Genomic DNA, 11844 nt, shown 5'->3' with positions numbered 1-11844 from the left:
GAAAATAACCGTGCCAAATTTCATGCTGATAAAGTTGAATCAGGGCAAAGTTACAGGCGTTAGTAGGGACATGGTCAGACGGACTCTGTTCCATGTGAGGTTTCTTACTGCAAAACTCTGTAAGTGTGTAATACATCTAATATAACTCTTTTTAATCAAGACTGGTGAGCATCTGTCTCTCCATAAACGATCTTTGTAGTGCGAAGTCATGTCGTCAGACCTTCGAACAAGTCTCTAGGTAAAGTAAAGTATCTCAGCAGCGCATTGGTCAAGCTGGGTGATTGACACTTCTATAGAACCGTCAGAGCCAGTAGAATCGACGGACGGCATCAAAACCCCTCCCAAGGACACCATTCGCTATCTTGACATGCGACTTCCGCCTTTGTAGTCGAAGAAGGACGGACCAGGCGGATTAACATCTTGAAATGACGAGCGGCTCTTTGTGCTAAGCTAACGGGAATCGGATTTATGGATGAAAACACAACTTTTCCCGGAAATACTTCGACGGTAAGACATCATTCATGTATGTCGATGTGTTGATACAAACATTGCTCAGCGGCTGGTGGGCAGAATGTTTGTCTGAGAGTTATAGAGGAAGGACAGCATTGGAATGTGCAGAGGCTGAGGCGTTAGCATGATATGTAGCTTGTGTTGTTAGCATGTCGGTTGCAGCAGCTATCAAGTCTGACATCGGTCATGTATCATCATGTGAAGTTGTCGTGTTTACGTGATATGCTGACTCAGTTGCTCGGTGTTTTAATTGTGTTTCGTTCAGGTGAAGAGGGTTGACGTTGGCGTGTAGCCGAGCGTCTCCCCGTTCTTTGCTTCATAGCTTCATGTTTGGCATGAAGCAGGTGTGATTCCAAATATAAAACAATAAAATTGTCACTTTTTGATACAACATTTTTTTTTGTTCTTCTTCGGCTGCTTGTTCGTCGACAGTTGGTCGGCTTTCAATCGATATGTAGCTCGTGTTGTTAGCTTGGAATATCACGACTGTCACATGTGGACATGTGGGACATATACAATTTTCGTGTTTATGCGATATGCTGATTTAGTTGCTTGTTGTTTTAATTGTGTCTCATTCGGGTGTAAATGGTTGGTGTTTCTAACCGATCTGTGAATATGCTGTATGGCTATATTGCTTCATGTTGAGAAAAAAAATGATGAGTGATTTGGTCCACGGGTTTTGGAACCAAGGCCCGATGAGGTTCCATTGGAGAAAGTCAAGTATTGATGAATGTTTAATATTTATCACCTTTTATTATTTCAATATTATTAATAATATTAGCAGGAGTAAATTTTGTAAAACTGTACAAACATTTTACGTTCAAGAGTCTTTTTTAGACTATTTTCATTGGAAAATTTTGAATTTGTGAATAGATGACTGGTGAAAATCTTTCCAGGCACAATCATCCACACACACACACACACACACACACACACACACACACACACACACACACACAAAAAAAAGAAGCTTTGAGATATTGTTGAACATATAATGAGACATCCACGATTCACCGGCACCTGCTTGTAGCATTCCGGTAATGGAGAGGGAACACGAAGCAAAAGCCAGTGAACCAGATACCACATGAATAAAGCAGCAGGGAGATGGATGGAGCAGGGGGCGCGGGTCCCCCCACCCTGCGCTCTCATTTCCTTCGGAGCGGGTTCGGGAGGCATCCTTGGCTTTAATCAGGCTTCGCCTGAGCGCTGCCAATGCCACGATGATGGATGGCCCGGAGAAATACCTGTAATGGCGAGCTCTCTCCGCAACGCTTTGCGTTGTGGCGAAGCACGTGCGTGTGCTCTCGAAAAGTATGGTCGTGAACCAGGCAACAGATAAAGACAAAACGGAGGCATGTACTTTTTACACATTTGTCATCATTTTCACCCCTGTTAATTATGGCATTACCCCACTGTGCCTGGGTTGTAGCTGGGAGAGATAAACCCCGGTGTGTTGAAGTATGGACACAGCAGAGATGGGCAGGCTCGATATGTGGTCATCTCTCACATTTTGTGTGATATACCACACAGCGGTGAGTCATTCCCTTTCGCCTCTGGACAGACATCATGTAGGGCTGATAGAAAGACGTCTTTTTCTCTCTGTCCTTTAACGATACGTTTTGTTCTCCGAGAAGTGCCAAAGGCTCAGTCTGATCTATTCACACACACCCTTTCTCACGCCGCCGCCTCCGAGGGCGGAATCCGCCGCTGCACACGGAGCGGGTCTTGTAATTATAATAAATAATGTATGATTAATATGGCTGATTAAACGGTCTGGGAATCCTCCCCCTTTGGGCACCACTACTTCTAGCAGAATAACAAAGATTACCTCAGAGCTTTCCGCTCATGTCACGCCGTTGTCTGATAGGGAGTCAGACAGCCGCTCCAGATCAAAGAGCACCTTCATGCGTCGTGGCTTCACAAGTTCAGTTTTGAGCCTCAAAGTCCCGCGGTTCATGGCCGGGTGGTATTACAAGGTGTGTAGTTTGCCGATTGGTTTCAGGTCAAATATTTGCTGTTAAATTGAAGGTAATGTACATGGTATTCATTTTGTCCGAAGACACAATTTCCCCACACTTACCAGCCCTCTCTCCTACAAATTACATTAATGGGGCTCCCTGCTGGCCTGTGGGCGAACGCGTGGAACATGAAACGGTGTGACGACCGTTGCTGTTTCTTTTTTACCGATTTACTTCTGTCATGTGACCTTTTGGTCTAATTTTCATGCTTTATTGAAAGTTATACAGTATGTGTATTTGTATGTATGTATATGCATGCATACCTGTATATGTTTGTTTATATATCCATATGTTTTTATGGACCATTTCATTATTGACGCCGATTGTAATCTTCTAATTTTGACCTTGGACAGCTCTTTATGCTTATTTGCTTGAAAAGTGCTCTATAAATAAAATGATCCTTATCGTTTTTATCATTCCCCTTATCACACAACTGTCACATCCACTATCCAATAAAGGTGTAAAATGCACCCAAAACAATCAAAGGCAATTACTGCAACAGTAATCCTATTTTGGGTGAAGTGTAAGAGCGAATTATGTCTTGCATCGATTGAAACATATCCAAGAAGTTGCAAAATATCCATACAGAATGCATAAGCAAAACATTCACCAGCAGCACATGTCTTTTTGCTTTCCTTTCTATCTGCTCTTGCAAAAATAATATTTGCTCGTAGCAGGTGGAGCCTAATTTAAATTCATGGTTATGTTCAGGCACTCAAAGCAATTCGCAAAGGTTAGGGAAAGATCATGGTCGTGGTTTTGATACTGAAAAAGTCAAGGTGATTTAATTTTTTATTGTAATTATTGTTTTTGTTTCCTAAGGATTTAGCTACACTCCATGGTCAGTCCAGTTCTTTCTTCTTTTTTTTTAAATCATGACTTTCCATCCCGTAAAACTTCCTATTTCTGCATAGGTACAAAAATGTATTGATTAATTGAAATGCGGACTAGAGAAGCTGGGATCAAACCACAGACCATACAATCCGTCTATTGGAGAACATACAGTACACATCTTAATCTTACCCCTGAGCTATAGTCGTCCCCACAGTGGGGAACATATTGTCCAAATGTTACAATGCATTACCACTGTTTCCTTATCTGTACAATGCATTTCATATAATGAAAAATAGGGACAGGATTTTGGCAAATGCTTATCTTACAATAATTTTGTAACAGAAGTGTAGGGTGCTCAATGCCCCATGCTTTTCATCCACTCTCCCTGTACTCCACTGCCATTTGTGTCGCCATTTGGAACAGTACTAGAAATCCTTTTTACTTAAAATCACCTGTTGGAAAATTGCATTTAGCTACTGCACCCAAGGTGTCACACTCTCCTCTACTTTGGCCTCATCCTGGACCCGGTATAACACATAATCTTTACTTGCCTAGATAAAAAAGAAAAGAGGAAAAAAGAGCCTCCATTTCTCATTTTGAGTTATATTTTTTTCTTTGTAGGGGTTGTGGACTGCCCTGCTCTGAGGACCATTCAATATCAGACACAAGGTATGAAAAATTACATTTCCTATCTGTTCCTCCTGATGGAGAAAACACTAAAACTTTCCAAAAATAAATTCTCTTTAAATGTCGAGTGTCTGCCGACTTTAGACAAGGTCAGAATATTTGTCGGAGAACAGGGTCCCTGACATATGAAGAGAAATTGCATTACAAAGTCAGCTGCTTTTGAAAAGGAAGCTTTGTCCCTACACTTTGGATAATAAACCTAATGGGACTGGTACCACGAGCAGTCAAGCGAGAGTAGGAATAGCGTATTTCTAATTTAACTGCCAACATCTTTGACAGACACTGACCTTTGGTGGGCAGAGGTCCTTATGCACTATTACAGGGTTTAGGTGGAAATAGAAGTCATTTAGCCGGATGCCTGGCACAGACACTCACAGCATCCAATAAAGCAGAAGGTTACGGGCTGTCCATTTAAATCTACAAGAGAGCACTCGAAGAACACTTGCTAAGTGCTGTGTGTTGGGACTCCAGATAACTCAGACTGAGGTGACAGGCCACAATAGGAAAACATCAGTTTGATATACTGTAAGACAGATTTGAAGCCCAAACAAGTTAAGAAACAAGCACTGTTGTACAGTATTGCATGTGCTATATGCAAATGCACTACATATTTCTAATGAGATACAATTATGCTTAATTTAGCACAAGTTTTTGACAAGCTGTGGCCCAGACCACTGTATTGTACTTTAAAGGAGGCCTGATCGTCTAACAGTTCGTTAGCTTACAGACAGATGAAAGTATTTTTCACTCTGGGTACAGTAACAGTTCAGATCATCATTATTATACTTTACACTTTGAAAATAAATAAAACCATACATAAGCTATTTTTTGCAACTACACAGGGTTATAAGGTTGACCATCAAAAGTAAATTGACCATTGTCCTCATAATAGTCCAGAGGATTCTCAGCTGTTGTATTTTCGGAAACTCCTTAGGAGATGACACATCCTCCCTCGTTTACTTGTACCTGCATGAATATATTGCTAACTTGTCAGCCACCCACTGCCTCAACGGCGCATATATCAACTGGCAGCTGTTTGGTTAGCCGGCAGAAACTTCTGTTTGGACTCAGAAACAATAAGGATTTTAAGTCATTTGTGTGAAATTTAATCTTATTTTGAAAGCTTGAGGAAGCTCACCCTGCTTGAGTTGAGTTTCCTAAATCTCTATAACAACGTGATGAATCCAAAGTCACACAGAACTGTGAGACCCATTTTGAGAAAAAAACAACCCTTTAATTTCCTTTACTGCTCTTTCTCAATATCATACAGCCATATCACAGCCATATTTGTATACCGTTGATATGTAATATTGAATATAGTTTGACAGCAAATAGTTGTCTTGTTGCATCTGCAGTTGCGTGCCGCTGACTACCTGAGCAGGAGTTGGCTGAGTCTCGAAACAAAATACACTGAAGTGGAATATAAGCATTTTTTTTACTGATGAAAGAGGACGTAGGAGGTGTTGTGGGATTCATCAGGATCTCAAGACTGAGGGAGGTGAGAGAATAAATAAACGCGAAGATCCTGTAGACATTTTGGCATTTTGCAACAATACAAAGTGACGGGTGAATCAGTCAGGGGAAATGAAGAATGACTGCGATGATATTTAGCTAATACCAGTGACATGACTGTTGAAAACATTTTCCATACAGAAAATTAATCATTGTTTTGTTGGTGTGCAGGTGCTTGAAGTATATTCCAACAGGCGCTGGATATAAGACTATCACATCTGGGCTGAAAGTCACTCGCGCACACATTTGTGATGAGAGTGACCTGAATGTGTTTGGACAACATCCAAAAGATATTCACGCACATGTGTATAGATATGCAAACTAATAACTGAGCCACCATGTCGCCTATTTCCTTATGCAGCTGCTCAAAATTTGGAGACAAAACTGTGATTTATTATAACAACACATCCAGCTGTTAAGAAAGGTTTGGTCAAATTAAAGCAAAAATTTTAATTTTCCCCAAATGAAGGACAGCAACAAAGTTAATGGCCTGGCTTGCTTTATGACTGGAGGATGATTACTTTCCGTGGTACTTTGCTGGTTATAGGAATAGAAAAGCCTATAAATAGTGGCAGCCTTGTGGAGTGACAATATGATTATGGCTTTGGCAAGTCAAGATAAGAAAATCGTGTTGCTCTAAATAAAAGCTTGCTTGGGATTCACTTTCCTTGACCTAGAAAGTTCGGCGTCTCCCACCCATCCACACACCTGATTACTTTCCCTTGAGACGGTTTGAAAAGTCAGTTACTCTCTGGGGCGGCGGGTCCTATACTAAGCAGCCTGACTCTTTACAGCCCTCACAGTGCAAAACGTTCACGGACGTTTTATGTGACTGGGACTTCTCATTCGGACTGTGTGTGCGTTTAATGTGTTTCAGACTGAATTTGTAGTCTAAAAGAGGAGAATCGGCGCACTCATTCATGTCTCCCTCGGGATAAGTCGTTATGACGATGGTGGTTCCCTCATTAGAAGTCTTAACAGCTCCACTCAGTCCCGAGGAACCAAATACTAAGTGCGTTGGGTCGGGCCTTGTTTGAGTGCCACAGGACTTGGGTGACTTTGGGTGTTGGAGTGGATCCGGATGGACCTGAGAGTACGCAGCCTCAGTGCATGCTTACGTGCTAAGATGTCTTCCCATTCTGTTCAAATTACAGCACCACTGTGCTGCTAGCATGGTTGTCGACTCTTAGGACGTATTCACACAAAAAGTATTTCATCGTGTTCATCAGTTGTCCATATACATTTTGCTCCTACAAGTGCATATAGTTGGTAGCAAATGATAAGAACAAATCTCAGTTCATTTCTCAGTTCAGTGAGCAAACATGCAGGGATTGAGTGAACCCAGGCACAGACGAATCACTAATTTAAATCACTCAATAACTTGAACATTTTGTACCGTTTTGTACTTTTGTCGCTCTTACTAGTCGTAGCAATAGATCAAAATAGTAAGGGGTCATTATGGCGGAACAACACGAATGGTAGCAGAAAAATATATATGAACGTCAACAATAACTGAGCATTAGCGTTATTTCAGGCAGGTCATGACATCCAGCTCAGCCACAATCCAGTGAAGATCAGCTGTTGGCAGCAGCTCTCTATGCCAGTCCATGCCATCAGCTGATGACTCAGCTGATTACCTTCTCTGCATTCAATTGGCAGATCTTGTTCAGGGCGCTTTATTTAAGCTGCTGCTTCTTCCGCAAGCGGCTTTGCAACCGATCTCTGCCCCGGCGTCCCCATTTCATGCTGTATCTGACTCAATCAATGTCATGCTGTTGACATTGATGCCTGTTTTGTTCTGTTGCCGGGTGGGCAGGGGCTTTAGCTGTAACCTGGTCTGCCAAATATATTGTACTGCAATAAAACAAAATTCATTATTTTCGACTAAAGTGGTCCCGTCTGAATTATGAATAGCATTAAAAGATGTGAAGGAAAGCAGTAAATATGAATGAAATCTAAATATACATATAGAATATTTGGATCGCATTGCTAAACCAATAGGAAGAGCATGAACATCTGAATAATAATGAAAAGAATGAGCTACCATGGAACTTGTAACCACAAAATGACTTTCAAAGTGTCAGAATAAAACATTAGACGTAGATTAAAAACGACACAAACTAAAATGTAGGAATAAAATAGGCCATTAGCTAATAAGACAATATTGACAGAATCAGCCCCAGAAAGTTCTTAAGTAATACCAGACTTCAGATCAGTTTCAAGAAAAGAGAAGTTTGTCTACAATATTAAGCAAATACACTTGAAGATAATTATGAACAGAGTTTGTCAAACAGCAGCATTTCCGGTTCTGGAAGCTGGAGATTAACAGAAATATGCACTGTTCAGCCATGTTTCAGTCAGTGAGTGGGACTGTACAGTGTCACTGTCTCACATACATATAAATATATGCAGCTAATATTTTATCAAAGACACTAATGGACCTGGCAAATATCAAACATAAAAAGCAGTTTTTTTATTCGTATGCACCAAATGGACAGTGGACTCACATTGTTCTGCCATGATGAAAACCTGCACGTTCATTTCCAGTCTGCCTTTCAACTTAAAGCTTGAAGGTGTTTGCATGTGGAAAAATACTGGTCCCGTCGGTGAGCAATTTAAAGGAGTGGTGTCTGTGAAGAAGATGATTGTCTTTTGCCTATTTATTTATGACAGGCTGAGGAGCCGTTACAGCCTGATTTTTTTAATACAGTCCCTAGTGCAGCTTTCATAACAACAATATATGCCTTTGCCCTTAAAGTGAAAATCATAAGGAAGAAATCTAGGTATGATGTGCTTATCTAACAAAAAATATAAATGCTGCCGAGGCTTTGACATTATCGATCATGTTCTCTGTTTGTAGATATCTTAGTGCTGGGAACTGGTTCTCATTCTGTTGGAGTCCGCCCTGAGCTCGACGTGCGTGCTGCTGACAACGTGGAGTATTGCATGAAAGAGGTTGACCGTGGCTGAGGTTTTACAATCAACCCGGTACCTAAGGCGAGAAACACATTAAAAATCTGCCCAAACAGCAAAGCGAATCCCGTTCACTCAGCAAAAGTGATCCCTAATGAGCTGAACGATGACTTCCGCATGTTTTTTTGTTTTTTTTATGTGGATGATGTAGTTAAATGTTTTTCTTCTTTCTCATTATATTGTCGTTTTACAAAGTAGGTCTGCACGTTAATTAGTATCATTAAATTTACATTACTTGTGATAGTAATGTACAGTAACGTATCACATCACTGACATCTTGCAGCCCGCTTATTAATGTCTGAGACCATATCACATCATAGTACGTGTCCTGCACGTGTCCGGATTTTAACAAGTGGCTGTTGTACCGAGACCAACAATTTGCGTGAAGTTCCTAGGATAAAAACTTCCACAGCCAATCAACGTTTGTGATGTCATCACAGAGAGCATGACCCTATGCACAATTTTCATATTTCTTATTGATTTCGATTAATCATTAATCATGTCAATTATTTCTCGTCTTTTGATCAGGTCTATAAAATGTTGACCTATAAATGACACAAGCCGTGAGAGGCCAGCACGACGATGTCTTTAAATGTCTCTTTTAGTTTTGGTTCTCTTTCATCGCTATAGCGAGACGGCAGCAGGAGACAGGACACACCAAAAGGATTAACTGGATTAAAAGCACTTGATGAAGCAAATACAGGAACTACTTGAACTGTCAATGAAGTTCAGTAACCTGTTACGGTGGGAAGTGGTGCAACAAATTTCAAAAACAGCATGAGAGAGTAAAGGCTGTTTTTTACACTTTACATTTCTGTCCGAGTGACACTTCCAGTGATAGCTTGTACTTGATGAGAGTGGGGGTGATTAGTCTGTATCGCCCCGTTGTTGGTTTTGTGTGTGTGTGTGTGTGTGTGTGTGTGTGTGTGTGTGTTTGTGTGTGTCTATCATGGCACCTAAACTACACCCACAGGTGTCTACTGTGTTCCAGAGCCGTTTAATGTTCAGTTTTTTATGACCTTGTCCGCAAACCTCCAGTCTCATCAGAGCAGTTTTCTTATGAGACTTTATGTGGACATCTAGACTGTTACACCAGCTGCAGTTGTTGCCAAACCTGTGTGACAGTAAAGCTATTTGGCTATTTAAATGTCTAATAAAGTGAAAATATAATCTGTCTGTTTGCCTTCAAGTCAGGCACAATTTCCTTTAAAACCAACTTTTAATTTAACTCCGCCACTCCGCGAGTCACCCAAACTCCTCTCTGGGAGAAAGACTCATCGTTATTCTGAATTCCCTCTATCAGTTTTTGCCGCTTGCAAATTTAATGACGCGGTCCCTATCATATTTTGCAATGCAGTCATGAGTGAAATGTGAATATAGAAGTGAGCTAAGGACGCACCTCTTGGGTGGACCTGTGTTCATTACCAGCGCAGATGAAGTGAAATTATACATCCTGACTGCTTGTTCTCTCCCAGCAATAAAAGACTGAAATCCAGGCCAACAAAATGTCTGCGTGCTGCGATAAACTAGTTGGTTTTTAAAATCGACAGTGGACAGTGAAATATGCTCTACCTGTTAATCCAGATCTCGAATACGCGGATAAATAACTTCTTGTTAATTGGGGATCAAATGATAAGTAAGATCAAGAATTACATCTGATAATGTTGTGGGGGGGGGGGGAATACACAATAGATGTTGGAATTTTGGGATCTCCACACCTCTGAAATGATTTAGTCTAAGAAGAGATGATTACCTCACACACATACCCATATCCCCGTGTTTCTTTTAGAAACTGCTTTGTTGAAGGGGTCACAAGCCAAAAAGGTTTGGAACCCAAAAACCCAAAAGAAAAGGAGTTTGCCAAAACAATGTGTGCAGTCTGGGGAACCAAACCTGTGAAAAGTCCCACAAAGCTTCTCTGCGTTGTCGAGCGAGTGGTTGTATCGTCACATGCTGCTCGACGAGCTGTTTATGAACATGTGTTGAATTCTTTTTTTAACTTTGCCACCCACTTAACGCCCCCCCCCCCCCCCCCCCCGTCCGCTTCTTCTTTTGCTTCTAATTGCTTTGCGACTTCATTTCCACCTGCTCGTCCAAACCAGATGTCGCACCCTCAGCAAAAAGTCTTTGCCACAAAACACCCTGAAGTTTCCCTGAGAGCCGAGGAGACCGAGGACTGCTTGGGCTGATTGTGTGTGGAACAGACTCAATCTTTTTGAATATTGCTCTTTTTAATGCCAAAAAGACGCTCCAGACTGCAGCTTAAGCGAATGTTGCAACCGGCTCAGCTTTGGCATATTTCCACTTCTCAAAAAATGCTGATATTTTTTGTGTATCATAGACTGTATATAAAAATGAACTTAGTCACCAGATCTGGAAAGTGGAGCCAATGCCTGAAGTGCCTGAAGCTTGTGTTCTCTGTGATGAGAATTTCTACATTATAATTTCAGTTTCTATAGAAGTCTACGAGAATATAGAGACTCTCACTTGATTTATAATGTCAGTAAACATTTTCATGAGGGGTTTATGGTCTCAATCTCTAGTTTCAAGTCTTTTTCAATACAGCACTTTGTAAATTGTGATGTCATTGAGAGTAAAATAGATGATAAAGCGAGTACTGTCCAATCGGTGCGTGGTTGCAGGTGTAGGTGGGCGCGCAGTGGACAAGCTCTCAGTTAGACCCCACAACCCTTGCTCATACATCGGGTTCCAAAAAACCAAGATGGAACTGACTAAAAATGCTAAACTCGAGGCTTCAAAATGGCAAGTTCACCAGCCAATGGGTGACGACGTCATGGTGGGTTGCCACTTGGTATCAGACTCCTGATTTTTTGGGGGATTGCAGCCTTTTTTCTGAACTGTCCAAAAAAATAAAAAGAGATTTGCTATTGCAAAACACTGTGTGTTTCCGGCGTGTACCAGCACCACCATCTCCACCGAGAAGCCCACGGAAATAGCAACAAGCTGCTCAGCTCTGAATCAGACTCGAGCCGGTGATTGACCCGACTTGCCGCGCACCCCCATCCCTCACCTCCCAAAGCAATATTCTGAGCCCCTAATTGGGAAAACTGTGGGCTCATAGCAGGGAATGAGCCAATCAGGATGTTGTGCTCTCCACAGGAGTGGAACTGCATGCTGGCTGTGGAGCTTGTTAAGGCATAGTTACTTGTAGTGTCATGGGAGCTGCAGTGCACAAACAAACACACACACACGCGCATCAGACTAACAGTACAGTTACTCAAATCACCACCTGTCTAGAGAGTAGAAATTTTATGTGGCACATTTGAGGAAAGTACACAACATCATAGTC

At 41.5% G+C, this 11844-nt stretch overlaps 1 long non-coding RNA gene across 1 annotated transcript in view; it reads left to right on the top strand.

Annotated features, from left to right (window-relative positions):
* The first annotated feature begins 261 nt into the window (after positions 1-261).
* Positions 262-11844, top strand: part of LOC118314354 — a 43131-nt gene continuing 31548 nt past the window's right edge. Inside the window, exons 1-2 of the long non-coding RNA XR_004794637.2 lie at positions 262-507; positions 3984-4031. This is a non-coding gene — a long non-coding RNA (uncharacterized LOC118314354). The remainder of the gene's footprint in view (positions 508-3983; positions 4032-11844) is intronic.

The sequence above is a fragment of the Scophthalmus maximus genome, chromosome 19 (assembly GCF_022379125.1).
Source record: "Scophthalmus maximus strain ysfricsl-2021 chromosome 19, ASM2237912v1, whole genome shotgun sequence".
NCBI classification, from domain to species: Eukaryota; Metazoa; Chordata; class Actinopteri; order Pleuronectiformes; family Scophthalmidae; genus Scophthalmus; species Scophthalmus maximus.
Note: the sequence above shows the minus strand (reverse complement) of the source record. Positions and strands in the feature narration are given on the sequence as shown.